Below are 16,264 nucleotides of genomic sequence, written 5' to 3' on the forward strand. Positions count from 1 at the left end.
AGAGTAGAATGGTGGTTACAGAGGCTGGAGGTGAGGGGAATGCGAAGATGATGGTCAATGGGTACAAAGTCTCAGACGGGGGAATACCTGTTTGTTTTAGATTTATTGCACAGCCTGGTCAATATAGTTGATAATAGCATATTGTACATTTCAAAATATCTAAAAGAGGCCAGGTGCGGTGGCTTATGCCTGTAATCCCAGCACTTTGGGAGGCTGAGGTGGGCAGATCATGAGGTCAGGAGATCAAGACCATCCTGGCCAACATGGTGAAACCCTGTCTCTACTAAAAATACAAAAATTAGCTGGGCATTGTGGCATGTGCCTATAATCCCAGCTACTCGGGAGGCTGAGGCAGGAGAATCGCTTGAACCAGGGAGTCAGAGGTTGCAGTGAGCCAAGATCACGCCAGTGCACTCCAGCCTGGTGACAGAGTGAGACTCTGTCTCAAAAAAATATATATATATATACACACATACACACACATACATATATATATACACACATATGTATACATACATACACATATATACATATATATACACATATATATCTAAGAGAATAAAGTTCAAATGTTCTCACCACAAATAGGCAAGTACTTGAGGTGATGGATACGGTAAGTAGCTTGATTTAATGGCTCCACATGTATTTATAAATCATAACATCACTTGGTATTCCATAAATATATACAAATCTAGTTTGCCAATTTACAGCGAAATAAAAAATTTTAATATGCACATTAATTCCACTGGCAGGAAGATTTTATAACAGGACATAACATGTCAGGAGAATAACATATCTCAGCCATAGCTCATAGGGCTTCTTTACCTCTCAATCAGTGTGATTTTATTTTTCACACTTTACATGAGACACAGGCACTTTTTCTCAACTTACCTATTTCATGGTGGTGGCATCAGGTTGTAGCTTCTTGGGGTTTGAGACTTTGGTATCGTGCCGCTTATTCAAACTTAAGTTCCACTATTCTAGCTGTTTATCTCTTTCTTTGTTCCTCTCTCTCACACACAGGCACATAAATTCCCCACATACATCTCTTTACTCTTGCTCATATGCCTTCTCTTCCCCAGAATCTTGCCCAAATCCTACCAATGGCTCAAGACTCAGATCAAGTACTATTTCCTCTGGCCGTTCTTCCACTGTTGTCTTATTCAGCAAATAAAGGGACAACTAGATGCAGGGCACCACGCTATGGAGACAAAGAAGACAACATGTGAATCCTTCCACAAGACTAAATTCAAGAGCCAAGAATACAAAAACGTAGATGTAGTCAAATATCACAGAATCTAGACTAAAGGGATTAGGAAACCGTAGACTGGATCAAATGGTCAATTCAGCTTGGTCAAGGTGATATGGTGCAGAAAACACTTCATGGATATGGGGTCATGAATCTGACTCTGTGTACACAAGTATCCCTTACACTCAAGCAGATTTCCATCAAGTAGAATGGATATAAATGAGAGTGGAGAGGGATAGTTCTCAAAGACGGATGTCACATGTGAAAACACAAGAGCTTGAAGCATCCTGTCTTGTTTGGACCTGCAAGAAGTTGCAATGAGATAGACACAGAGGGGTGAGGCAAGAGATAATTTAGGGAAAGGTAAGAGATGCTAAATCCTGATCATTTTCTGTTCATTCAAAAGAAGTTAGGCATTGTCCTCAAGAAACTAGGGAGCCCCTGAAGGTTTTTAAGCAATGAGAGCAAATGAGAAGATGTATGTTTTAGAAAAATCTTTGGAAGAAGCATGGAGGACAGAGGAAGGTGAGGTTGGAGGCAAAGCACAGGTTAAAGATCATATCAGCTCTTGGGGTAGAACGTAACTCATATTTTCTACTTAAAAGTTCCATTGTGCTGATAGTCAGAACTTTATTTTGCCACTTAGTTGTTCTATTGTTATTACATTCATCAGATTTTCCTCTCTACAACTATATTGAAAAGTATTCCTGCCCTGACACACCTTACAATGTTTTTTTGGTACCTCCTCTGCTAACCTCCTACAACAGCCTCATACACACACACACACACACACACACACACACACACACAATCTCCTAGGAAAAAGATACAAATAAAGAAGATGGGCAGAAAATGCTTTTAATTGACAGATTCCTCAAGAGGGATTAATAGTACACAGCAGTATGAGTGTGGTCAGCAGCAGTGAATGTCATATACGCATATAAGCTCTTAAAAGATATTTGAAGGCTAAAGAAACACACTAGAGAGTTGGAATGTGTCTGTCTTGTGATTTTTTAATCCTTTGGCTATTTATTCTATATGACCTAATTTAATTTGAATATTTGCATATAAAAATGCCTGGCCACCATCAACTAATACTCTAACTTTGACTTCTCTAAGTTTGTGAGATGACTTTTGCCCTGAACACGTTACCCTCCATTTTTCCAAGGGAGTGATTTTGGAACCTAATCAAACTGAGAATTTGCATTCAAAGGTATCCATTTTCTAACCTGCAAAGCTGACTTTTTAATCAGACTTCTTATCTGCAAGCACAAATTGGCCTTTGCTGAATACATCATCTTAATTGAGAGAAGATTGTATTATAGGTGTATAAAAAAAGATACATGCTGTTAAGGTGTAATGGAATTTTGTGCATAAGTGGGAGGTTAAAGTAAGGGAAAACTCCCTGTACAGTGTCCTATTCTTGATTTTAAAATTCATGGGTCTGGACACAGTGGCTCATGCCTGTAATCCCAGCACTTTGGGAGGCCACAGCAGGTGAATCACTTGAGCCCAGGAGTTTGAGATCAGCCTGCATAATATGGCAAAACCCTGTCCCTATAAAATACAAAAATTACCTGGGCATGGTGGTGTATGCCTGTGGTCCCAGCACCTTGGGATGCTGAGGTATGAGGATCACTTGAGCCTGGGAGGTCAAGGCTACAGTGAGCCGTGATCATGCCCACTCCAGCCTGGATGACAGAGTAAGACCCTGTCTCAAAAAGTAAAATAAAATAAAATTCATGTAACTAAATAACTATGTGGACTAAGACAAGGCTATGGGCTTCTGCTTTGAAATCATTTTTTCCCTAAAGCCAGCAACCTTTTTTTTCCATTGGCCTTCAAGACACATTGCAAAACACTTTAAAAAATTCCTGCATTGTGATAGTAATAACGGAGATCTAAACATTTAAGGTTTTAAATTTATATGGATACGTGTGTCTAGATGCTAGAAATTTTAGATGATTCTGTAATAAACCAGCCATTCTATAAGGCTATCTGAATTCTCTTGAAAAGGTGCATGTCTGTTGTCATGAATCTTTTGACAGCCTGCCAAACTATAGTTAGAAGAGTGCATGAGTCAGTGTAGAAGAGAAAGGGACAAGGTGGAGCAGGTGAAGAAGAAGAAAAGAAAGGAAAGGAAGAAAGGATTTTCTAAAAAGTGGAAGAAGTAGACAGCCCCAGTGCAGCAGAAAGGGAAATATCAGAGGCAGAGGCAGCACCAGAAAATGAAAACTGGAGCCTGCCCAGGAATCCAGAACATAGCCAACTCCCTTCATATCTGTCCCCACCCTCTTCTGCTGTGTCCTCTTGTACTGCAAAGTTGGAAAATGAAACTATATTTCCCAAACTCCCTTGCAGCTGGGGTTTATAGACATGGTCTATGTTCTATTGATCAGCATCACTCCTGAAAGACTTGAATTTAGAAACAACCAAGTGGGGAGCAATGGAGAGGCAGGTCATACATGCATTTTCAGATGAAAATATGAAAGGAAATACCTGGCTTTGGAGCCAGTCAGTCTAATGGTGTCTCCCTCATCCCCAGATCGCAGATCAGGCCATGTGATCCTATAGCCAAACATAGCAGTGACAATCTGAGCCCTGGACTGCAGGAAAGTTTAGGACAATGACTTCCTGATTCCCATGCCTTTTGATTGTGATAGAGATAGGGCTTGTGCCTCTAGGATCTGATTCTCTGTTTTGAATCTCTTACTGCTTCTATTATCCCTTACTTATACCTGATTGATACGTGCCATTGTTACTTAGTGGCCCTAAAGGAGCCATGGGGGGAAAAAAAGCCTGGGCAGTAATTACCTTACAAAATAAAACTTTACATTGTGATTATCAGTGTACAGTAGGCACGCAGATTATACATGCTACATCAGTATTGGCAAATATAGTCAACTCCACTATTCAAAGGTCAACCCCTCTTTATCATCAACTTTCCTGGCTATAGCTCCTAATATGGGATTAAGAAAAAGCAAAACTTTTGAACGAAGCACCTGATAATGCTCATAGGTCTTCATCTGGTGAGCACTCAGGGTATCACTGACTTCTGGTTCATATTAAATTTGAGCAAATTTAGTTTTATAATTTCTTATTATATTGATCAGAAACTAGAAGTATGTAATTATTAATTATAATTTAAAAGTAATACAGACACAAAAATAGATTACACATGAACACAAAATATAAATATTGATATTATTTTGGAGTTTAAAGGCTTGCAATAGATGAAAACACCTTATTCCACAAATAATATCAGATAAACGAAGTGTAGTAACTTCCTCAAAATAGATAAAGGAAATATATAAGAAACACAAACAACTCTATAGAAAAAAAATCTAATAATTCAATCAAAAAATGGGCAAAAGATTTAAATAGACATTTCTCAAAAGAAGACATACAAACGGCAAATGGGCATATGTGGTCAATATCATTAATTATCAGAGAAATGCAAGTCAAAACTACAATGAGATATTATCTCACCCCAGTTAAAATGGCTTTTGGCCAAAAGCTACGTAAATAAAAAATACTAGCAAGGATGTGGAGAAAAGGGAACCCTCACACACTGTTGGTGGGAATGTAAATGAGTACAACTACTGTGGAGAACAGTTTGGAGTTTCCTCAAAAAGCTAAAACTTGAGCTACCATATGATCCAGCATTCCTACTGCAGGGTGTATACCCAAAAGAAAGGAAGTCAGTGTATTGCAGAGATATCTGCACTCCTATGTTTGTTGCAGCATCGTTCACAGTAGCTAAGATTTGGAAGCAACCTGTGTCCCTCAACAGACGAATGAAGTCTGCAGTGAGCCGAAATCGCGCCACTGCACTCTAGCCTGGGCGACAGCGAGACTCCGTCTCAAAAAAAAAAAAAAAAAAAAAAAAAAGAAAATGTGGTACATATATACAATGGAGTACTATCCAGCCATAAATATGAATGAGATCCAGTGGTACATATATACAATGGAGTACTATCCAGCCATAAATATGAATGAGATCCAGTGGTACATATATACAATGGAGTACTATCCAGCCATAAATATGAATGAGATCCAGTGGTACATATATACAATGGAGTACTATCCAGCCATAAATATGAATGAGATCCAGTCATTTGCAACAACATGGATGGAACTGGAGATCATTATATTAAGTGGAATAAGCCAGCCACAGAAAGACAAACATCACATGTGCTCACCTATTTGTGAGATCTAAAAACCAAAACAATTGAGCTCATAGACATAGAGAATGGAAGGATCGTTACCAGGGGCTGGGAGGGGTAGTAAAGGGCTGGGGTGGGGGGGGGGAGGTGGGGATGGTTAATGGGTACAAAACATAGTTAGAAGAAATGAATAAGATTTATTTGATAGCACAACAGGGTGACTGTAGTCAATACTAACTTAATTGTACATTTTAAAATAAAAGGTGTAATTGAATTGTTTGTAACTCAAAGAATAAATGCTTGAGGGAATAGATACCCCATTCTCCATGATGTGCTTATTTTACATTGCATGCCTGTATCAAAACATCTCATGTACCCCATAAATATATACACCTACTATGTACCTATGAAAAATAAAAATTAAAAAAATTAAAAATTAAACAAACGAACACTTGCAGATAGAATCAAATGTGTGTTCTCCCACCATGTGTAATTCATCAAGAGAAGCTAGACTAACACTAAAAAACCTTGAGAAATAATTCCCTAATTGAGTAAATAGGAAATAATGAAAATGTTTCTGGCGTTAGAAGATTGTGTGGCATAGGCACATATTTGTTGAGTGTACTTCTTTTTCTGGTCATGTGACAATAAATTATAAGCCACATTAAAATGTTCCCACCACTTTTTCACATAGGCTACTCAACATGGTTACTAAATCAAATTTGTGAGGTTTAACTACCCCGCCTTTCCTGGCTTTAAGGCAGGGCCCAAGAACACAGCCCTTGCATGAATCCGTGACATCAATTATTGAATAGGTTGTTCTTGTTTTATGCCCTATTCTCTGAATTTAAAGGGAGGCATAGGCCAGGCATGGTGGCTCACGCATGTAATCCAAGCACTTTGGGAATCAGAGGCGGGGGACTGCTTGAGCCCAGGAGTTCAAGACCAGCCTGGGCAAGATGGCAAGACCTCTATCTCTATAAAAAATCTAAAAATTAGTCAGGTGTGGTGGCACGAGTCTGTAGTCCCAGCCATTCAGGAGTCTGAGGCAGGAGGATCCCTTGAGCCCAGGAGTTCAAGGCTGCAGTGAATTATGATCATGCCACTGCACTCCAGCCTGGGTAACAAAGCAAGACCTGTCTCTAAAAGAGAGAGAGACAGACAGGGAGAGAAAGAGAAGCATAAATAGATAGACAGATAGAAGAAAAAAGAAACAAAGAAAGAAAGACTTCTCCAAGGCATCTTATTAAATGAAAAATCAGTTTTCAAAAATAATTCATAGGGTATAATCCCATGTGTTAAAATGCATCAAAAGTAGAGTGAAAGACTATAAGGATGCATAATAAATATTTAATAGCAATGCTTCTGGGAAGCAAATTTGGGATGGAGAACACATGAAATGAGGCAATGAAGGAGCACAGAGAGGAAGTGCCAGAAGGCTGGAATCATTTTTGACTCCCTGTCCACTCAGATCTAAATCAATCACCAAGTCCTTTCAATATTGTCTTCTTTATAACTTTTGAATTTGTCTATTTTGAGAAGTCATCCTCACATGACCTTCCCCAGTCTGGGCATGGGAAGATTACGTGCCAGCAACACTTCACATAATTGGGGAAATGACGAACTATGCAATCAATGAGTGTTGACCATTGCCTATGAATCGATAAAAAAGATAGAAACCTCCTACTTTACACCATAAACAACATACACATCTGTGACTTCAGCTTTGAGGTACTCCTCTAAGTGGTCTCACTGCTTCACTTTTGTTCACCTGCACCAACTCACTGCAGCCCCAAATCCATTCTAATGCCTGAGCCATAATTCTTTTTTAATTTTTAAATTCTACAGTTATGTATTATACAATTATATATTATGCATAACCTGATTTTCAGTGTAGAATATTCAGAAGATACTGAATTATTCAACCATTTCCTTTATGGACCTCCCATGTCACGTCCCCCCCACACATTCTCCATCCTAAATTCCATTCCCCTCCCCAGGAGCACTGTGAGTGTCTTATTATGCATCTCTCATTTCCTTCCTGTGCTTCTTAACGTACAATTGTCAGTTTTTGAAAAAAATTAATAAATTATACCCCGTCTATGGTATGACTATACCATATGTATTATTCTGCAGCTTGATTTTCTCTTTACTAATCTGACTTGTAGAAGTTTTCATGTAGATATGTAAGGTCTGCCTTAATCTGTTTAATTCCTGTAAAATATTTCATGAGTAAATATATTGTGATTTACTTATTGATAGCTACTCAGGCTGATTCTAATTCATTGCTATTAAAAAATAAATTACAGCTGGGTGTGGTGGCTCGCACCAGTATTCCCAGCACTTTAGGAGGCCGAGGCTGGAGGATCGCTCGAGTCCAGCAATTCAAGACCAGCCAGAGCACATAGCGGGACCCCATCTTTTAAAATTAATCAATTAATTAATTAAAATACTGCATTCGTGTGACAGACTCATTTTTTGTAGAATACACTCTCTAAAAGTAGGATGCTGGGAGAAGGGGTATGCATTCCTTCATTTTTGATAGACACTGCACAGAATTACATTCTAAAATTTCTTTACTGATTAGCACTTTCAACAAAAGTGACTGTTTTTGCATATACTCATACACAATTGATTTATCTTTTAAATGTTTTCAATTCTAGTGGTAAAATATGATATTTAATTGTTGCTTTAATTATTAATTCCAGAGATATTGATTTTTAATTCTAGAGCTATCAACCATCTTTTGTTTTCGCCTGATATGTCTACTCCTTTGTTTTGACAAAGACCTGCATTTTTGTCTATTTTCATAGATTTGTTAATTGATCTGTATGAATTCTGTCCACCCATCAATCTTTTGTCTGACATACAAAGCTTTTGGATTTTTTCTTATGCTTTAGACTGTCCTAGCCATAGATTTAAAAATTTTCCTATATTGTCTCTCCATAAGCCATTGGGAATGTATGTTGTATATGATGTAAAGTAGGAGGGTCTTATCTTTTTTATCATTCATAGGCAATGGTCAAAGCTCTTATATTGCATAGTTTTCATTTCCCCAATTACATGAAGTGCTGCTGAATAATAAACTACAACCTCATATATACATAGTCTGCTACTGGTTTCTCAGCCTTTTGCCCTAATATAGTTTTATATTTTGTGTCATTACCACAGTGTTTTAATTTCTACAGCTTAATGACATGTTCTTACATCTAGTAATGCAAGTTCACTCTTCTTTTAAATAATTATCTTGGTTACTTTTATAAACTTATTTGATGAAATTGTGAGTCAGCTTATCAAGTATCATGAAAAATCCCATTGAGATTTCAGTTAGTGTTATATTAATTGCATGGAATAATTTGGAGAAAAACAATTATTTTACAAAAGTGAATCTTGTCATCCAAGACACGGGTAATTACTTAAGTCTTTTTAAATATCCATCACTATATTTTTATGGTTTTATTTTATTGGTTTCGTATATATTTCTTGGGTTTATTACTAGGACTTCTCTTTTTATTTTTACTGTGGAAAATAGAATATTTTTATTCAAAATATGTTATAATTAGTTATTTCTGCTATGAGGGAATTATTTTTTTATTTTTATTTTTTTTTTTTGAGACAGAGTCTCACTCTGTTGCCCAGGCTGGAGTGATCTTGTCTCACTGCTAGTTCCACCTGCCGGGTTCATGCCATTCTCCTGCCTCGGCCTCCTGAGTAGCTGGGACTACAGGCGCCCGCCACCATGCCCGGCTAATTTTTTGTATTTTTAGTAGAGATGGGGTTTCACCGTGTTAGCCAGGAAGGTCTCAATCTCCTGACTTCATGATCCACCCACCTTGGCCTCCCAAAGTGCTGGGATTACCGGCCTGATCCACCGCACTCAGCTGGGAAATTTTTAAATTTACATTTTAATCTTATATGTATCTACTTTTTATTTATTTCACTTTACTTTATTTTGTGAGAAGTATTCTTTTTTTTCTTCCAACTTTTATCTTAGGTTCCAGAGGTACATGTATGAGTTTGTTACATGGATAAATTTCATGTTGCCAGGGTTTGCAGTATACAGATTATTTTGTCACCCAGGTGGTAAGCATAGTACTCAATAGGTAGTTTTTCGATCCTCACCCTCCTCTCACCCTCCACCTTCAAGTAGGACCCAGTGTCTATTGCTCCCTTTTTTGTGTCCATGTGCACTCAGTGTTTAGCCCCCACTTATAAATAAGAAGATGCAGTATTTAGTTTTCTGTTCCTGCATTAATTCACTCAGGATAATGGCCTCCAGCTTCATCCATGTTGCTGTAAAGGATATAATCTTGTTCTTTTTTTAATGACTGTGCAGTATTCCACAGTATATAGCACATTTTCTTTATCCAGTCTACTGTTGATGGGCATTTAAGTTAAGCACCTAAGTTAATTCCATGCCTTTGCTATTGTGAATAGTGTTTATGGTAGTACGATTTATATTCCTTTGGGTATACAGCTAGTAATGGGATTGCTGGGTTGAATGGTAGCTCTGTTTTAAGTTCTTTGAAAAATCTCCAAAGTACTTTCCATAGTGGCTGGACTAGTTTACATTTCCATCAGCAGTGTATAATCATTCTCTTTTCTCTGCAGCCTCACCAGCATGTTATTTTTTGACTTTTTGGTAATAGTCATTCTGACTGGTGTGAGAGGTTACCTCATTATGATTTTGATTTGCATTTCTCTAATGATTAGTGATGTTGAACACTTTTTCATATGCTTGTTGGCCATGTGTATGTCTTTTTTTTTTTTTTTTTTTGGAAAAGTGTCTGTGCATGTCCTTTGCTCCTTTTTTAATAGGTTCCTTGCTTTTTGCTTGTTAACTTTTTTAAGTTTCTTGTAGGTTCTGGATATTAGATCTTTGTCAAATGCATAGTCTGTTAATATTTTCTCCCATTCTGTAGGTTGCCTGTTTAATCTGTTGATAGTTTCTTTTGCTATGCAGAAGCTCTCTAGTCAAATTAGGTCCCATTTGTCAATTTGTCTTTCTATTGCTATTGCTTCTGCCATCTTTGTCATGAAATCTTTGCCAGGACCTATGTCCTGAATGGTATTTCCTAGGTCTTCTTCTAGAGTTTTTATAGCTTTAGGTTTTATGTTTAAGTCTTTAATCTATCTTGAGTTGATTTTTGTATGTGGTCAAAGAAAGGGGTCCAGTTTCAATCTCCTGTGCATGGCTTGCTAGTTATCCCAGCACCATTTATTGAATAGGGAGTCCTTTTCCCATTGCTTGTTTTTGTCAACTTTGCCAAAGATCAGATGGTTGTAGGTATGTGGCTTTATTTCTGGGCTCACTATTCTACTCCATTGGTCTATATGTCTGTCTTTATACCACTATCATGCTATTTTGGTTGCTGCCGCCTTGTAGTATAGTTTAAGGTTGGGTAAGGCAGTGCCTCCAGCTTTATTCTTTTTGCTTAGAATTGCTTTGGCTATTCAAATTCTTTTTTTGGTTCTATATGAGTTTTAGAATAGTTTTTTCCAATTCTGAAAAAATTTTATTGGTAGTTTGATAGGAATAACGTTGAATCTGTAAATTTCTTTTGGCAGTATGATCATTTTAGCAATATTGTTTCTTTCTATCCATGAGCATGGAATGTTTTTCCATTTGATTGTGTTATCTCTGATTTCTTTCAGCTGTGTTTTGTAATCCTTGTTGTAGAGCTCTTTCACTCCCCTGGTTAGCTGTATGCCTTGGTATTTTATTTTATTCTTTTTTGTGGCTATTGTAAATGGCATTGTGTTCTTGATTTGGATCTCAGCTTGGATGCTGTTGGCATGTAGAAATGCCACTGATTTTTGTACATTGATTTTGTATCCTGAAACTTTGCTGAAGTTGTTTATCAGCTTAAGGAGCTTTTGGGCAGAGACTATAGGGTTTTCTAGGTATAGAATTATACCATCTACAAACAGAGATAGTCTGACTTCTCTCTTCCTATTTGGATGCCTTTTATTTCTTTTTCTTGCCTGATTGCTCTGGTTAGGACTTTCAGTACTATGTTGAAAAATCATGATGAGAGAGGGCATGCTTGTTTTGTACCAGTTTTCAAGGGGAAAGCTTCCAGATTTGCCTGTTCAGTATAACATTGGCTGTGGGTTTGTCACAGATGGCTTTTATTATTTTGAGCTATGTTCCTTCAATGCCTAGTTTGTGAGGGTTTTTAACATGAGTGTATTTTGAATTTTACCAAAAGCGTTTTCTGCATCTATTGAGGTGATCATGTGTGTTTTTGTTGTTGTTGTTTTTAGTTATATTTATGTGATGAATCACATATACTGATTAGCATATGTTGAACCAACCTTGCATCCCAGGAATAAAGCCTATTTAATTGTGGTGGATTCACTTTTTGATGTGCTGCTGGATTTGGTGTGCTAGTATTTTGTTGGGAATTTTAGTATCTATGACAAGGATATTGGCCTGAAGTTTTCTTTTTTCATTTTGTCGGCTAGATTTTGATATCAGGATGATGCTGGCCTCATAGAATGAGTTAGGGAGGAGTCCCTTTACCTTATTTTTGGGGAATAGCTTCTGTACGAATGGTACCAGCTCTTCTTTATATGTCCGGTAGAATTTGGATGTGAATCCGTCTGGTCCAGAGCTTTTTCTAGTTGGTAGGCTTTTTATTACTGATTCAGTTTTAGAACTCATTATTGGTCTGTTCAGCGTTTTAATTTCTTCCTGGTTCCATGTTGGGAGGTTGTATGTCTCCAGGAATTTATCTATTTATTGTGGGTTTTCTAGTTTGTGTGCATAAAGGTGTTCATAATAGTCTCTGAAGGGTTTTTTGTATTTCTGTGGGGTTGGTGGTAATGTCTCCTTTGTTATTTCTGATTGTGTTGATTTGGGTCCTCTCTGGTTGTAGTCATAGCCATTGCAGGAATGGGAAAGTAGGGAAATCCAGTGGCATCCAAGTAGATGATAGGAGGCAGGACCACTTCTGAGCTGAGACTCAAAGTCCCTGGTTCACACTCCATTGTACCTTCAGACTTCTCTTACAAAAAGGCAAATTCAATGATAAAATAATTAAGAATTTTAACAAGGTACCACAGAGCATTGATTCTAAGGACAGGGTTCTTCTGAGCCTTACATCCAGTGCAGCTGCCCTGGCCACCAGCCCACGAAGCTGGCCCTGACTCTGTGACCTAAGAAAAGTTCCCCTAACTTTTCTGAGCCTCAGTGTCTTCACCTGTAAATGGGCGTGATAAAACCTACCATACCAAGCTGTAATGAGCCTGAAGAAGTAATGTACCCAAATCTCAGAGCAATGCACTCTGTTGTTTTATAAGAAGTTAAATATCTACTGCTTAAAAGAAAAGACCCAATAGAACATTTCAGTGGACTTTTTGGTAACGCTTAAAAATATTTTCAAAGTTTACTCAATAATTTAACCCTAAGCCTTATGCTTTGTGTTGGGTTGTAAAGTGGAAAAACAGCCATGGGATAATTTTAGATTTTTAGCCTACACCTGAACCATACTGCATGGAAAGTGGTTCTCAGTCACTGTTCATGATGGGCCTGAAGGGCTTAGATGACACCGCATCCTGTGCTCCACCCTCAGAATACCTGGAGATAAGATGCAGGAATTTATGTTTTTTGTAAGTCTTTCAGGAGATTCACACACACAAATTTTTCTCTCAACATTTTTTATGCTCTCCTCCTAGATTCTACTTTTCCCATTTTGCTGCACAGTTTGCCTTCTGTATCTGCAGGTTCTGCATCATAGATTCAACAAATGGGGGATCAAGAACATTTGGAAAAAAATAATACATCATTAGAAATAATACAAATTATAATAGAGTATAAGAACTATTTACATAGCATCACATTGTATTAGGTATTATAAGCAATCTAGAGATGATGTAAAGTGTAGGGGAGCATGTGCATAGGTTATTTGCAAATACTTCATATTTAAAGGACTTGAACATCCATGGATTTTGGTATCCTGGGGGTCATGGTACCAATCCCCTGTGGATAACAAGGGGCAAATGGTACTTGCTTTATCACAAATCCATCCATCCAAACCTCAATCCGTATGTCAATTTAAGGGACGAGACCACCCCTCATATTGTCTTATGCCCAATTTCTGCCTCCAAAGAAAGAAGAAGTAAAAACTAAAAGACAGAAATGAAATCCACAGGCAGATAGCCCAGCGCCACACCCTGGGCCTGGTAGTTAAAGATCGACCCCTGACCTAATCTGCTATGTTATCTATAGATTACAGACATTGTATAGAAAAGCACTGTGAAAATCCCTCTCCTGTTCTGTTCCATTCTAATTACCAGTGCATGCAGCCCCCAGTCACATACTCCCTGCTTGCTCAATCGATCACAACCCTCCACACGGACCACCTTAGAGTTGTAAGCCCTTAAGAGGGATAGGAATTGCTCACTCGGGAAGCTCAGTTTTTGAGATGTGAGTCTTGCTGAGGCTCCCAGCCAAATAAAGCCCTTCCTTCTTTAACTCCGTGTCTGAGGGGTTTTGTCTGCGGCTCGTCCTGCTACAAATCGATCTACTTTTTTTTCTAATTCATCTTAAAATAAATTGCAGACCTTCATGTACTTCATCCCTAAATACTTTAGGGTGTATATTATACGAGTTTAGCATTTAAGCCAGGCACGGTGGCTCACACCTGTAATCCCAGCACTTTGGGAGGCCAAGGCAGGCAGATGACCCGAGGTCAGGGGTTCGAGACCACCCTGACCAACAAGGAGAAACCCCATCTCTACTAAAAATACAAAATTAGCCAGGCGTGGTGGTGCATGCCTGTAATCCCAGCTACTCAGGATGCTGAGGCAGGAGAATTGCTTGAACATGGGAGGCAGAGGTTGCGGTGAGCCAAGATCACGCCATTGCACTCCAGCCTAGGCAATAAGAGTGAAACTCCATCTCAAAAAAAAAAAAAAAAAAAAAAAAGAGTTTGCCATTTGTTTACAGGGTTGTTTTTCTTCTGAGGTAAATTACATACAATGAAATGGACAGATTTTAGGTGCACATTTACTGAGCTTGACAGATGAATACATCTGTGCCATCTGAACCCCTGTCAAAATCCAAAATATTACCATCAGCCCCAGAAAGTTTTCTCACGCTCACGCTCATTGCCAGTAAATAGACATGTCCAGTCTCTCAGACAAAGTCACCATTCAGATCTTTTCCAACATAGATTCGTTTGCCTGTTTTAGAACTTCATGTAAAGGAATCATGCAGTGTGTATACCTTTTTGCAAGGTTCCTTTCATTCATCAGGATTTTTAAGATCCATGCATGTTGCTGCATGTATCAGTAATTTGTCCCATCTTATCTCCGAACAGTATCTCACCATATCAATATACTACCATTTGTTTATACATTATCCTACTGATAGACATCTGTGATGTTTCCAATTTAAGGCTATTATAAATAAAACTATGAACACTTTTGTACAAGCCTTTATAGACTTATGTTTTCATCTCCCTGATGTAAACACTTACCAATGGAATTGGTGGGTCGTAGAGCAAGTGTATATTTACTTTCTGTGGGGTTGGTGGTAATGTCTCCTTTGTTGTTATTTCTGATTGTGTTTATTTGGGTCCTCTGTATCTGCAGGTTCTGCATCATAGATTCAACAAATGGGGGATCAAGAACATTTGGAAAAAAATAATACATCATTAGAACATGGTTGTTATAGTAGTTAATACTTGATCTAAAGCAACATTGCTCCCAGGGCTGCATTGCTGTTGCTGTGAGGATCAACCTTTTAGTTTGATGGTGGTTATAGTAGTTAATACTCTCCCTAACCATCTTGATGGTTGCTCCTCATCCTCATCATTTAGTGAGTCTTTTAAATTTGATTTTAATCATTCTGGTAGATGTTCAGTGATAACTCATTGTGGTTTTAACTTGAATTTCTCCGATGACTATTGCTTTTGAACACTTTTTGCATGTCCATTGGACATTCAAATATCTTTTCTGTGAGGTGTCCATTTAAATCTTGAGCCATTTTTAAATGAGTTGTCTTTTTATTTTTAAGTTGTAAGAGTCTTTTTAATATATTCAGGATTCTAGATATCCTTCACCAGATACATTTTGCAAATAGTTTTGCTCAATCTAAGCTTTTCTTTTTATTTATTTATTTTTATTTTGAGACAGAGTCTCTCTCTGTCGCCCAAGCTGGAGTGCAGTGTTGCTATCTCGGCTCACTGCAACCTCTGCCTCCCGGGTTCAAGCGATTCTCCTGCCTCAGCCTCCGTAGTAGCTGGGATTACACGCCCAGCTAATTTTTGTACTTTTAGTAGAAACGGGGTTTCACCATGTTGGTCAGGCTGGTCTCGAACTCCTGACCTCAAGTGATCTGCCCACCTCAGTCTCCCAAAGTGCTGGGATTACAGGCATGAGCCACCATGCCTGGCCAGCTCTTCCTTTCTTAATAGTGTCTTTTGAAGAATAGACTTTAAAATTTTTGATTCAGTTCAATTTAGTACTTTCATCATGTATGATTAATGCTCTCATACTAATCTTTGAGTACTTTGTTCTATATTCTCTTATCTTCTCGAAGTTCCTAGCTAAACCATACTGTGAACCAGCAAACCTCTCCTATTTTCTTTCCTCCTCATTCTGTGACATCATTCTTCTCCAAGTTTCTGAAAGATAACTTCCAAAAAAGTGAACTTAACAGGCACTTTTAAATTAAAAAGTCCCTTGTGCACTATGCCAGCGTTTGGTAATTATCGGGTTTAGAGAGCAGCACAGGCTGTCTTTGTTTCCTGTTGTTCATATTCTTCAGAGTCACACACTTCTTTCTACCTTAAAAAAATTCCCAACAGTGTTGAGCTCAAGGCCATTATTTAATGTCTTC

This window comes from Nomascus leucogenys, chromosome 8 (genome assembly GCF_006542625.1).
Source record: "Nomascus leucogenys isolate Asia chromosome 8, Asia_NLE_v1, whole genome shotgun sequence".
In the NCBI taxonomy this organism is placed as follows: domain Eukaryota; kingdom Metazoa; phylum Chordata; class Mammalia; order Primates; family Hylobatidae; genus Nomascus; species Nomascus leucogenys.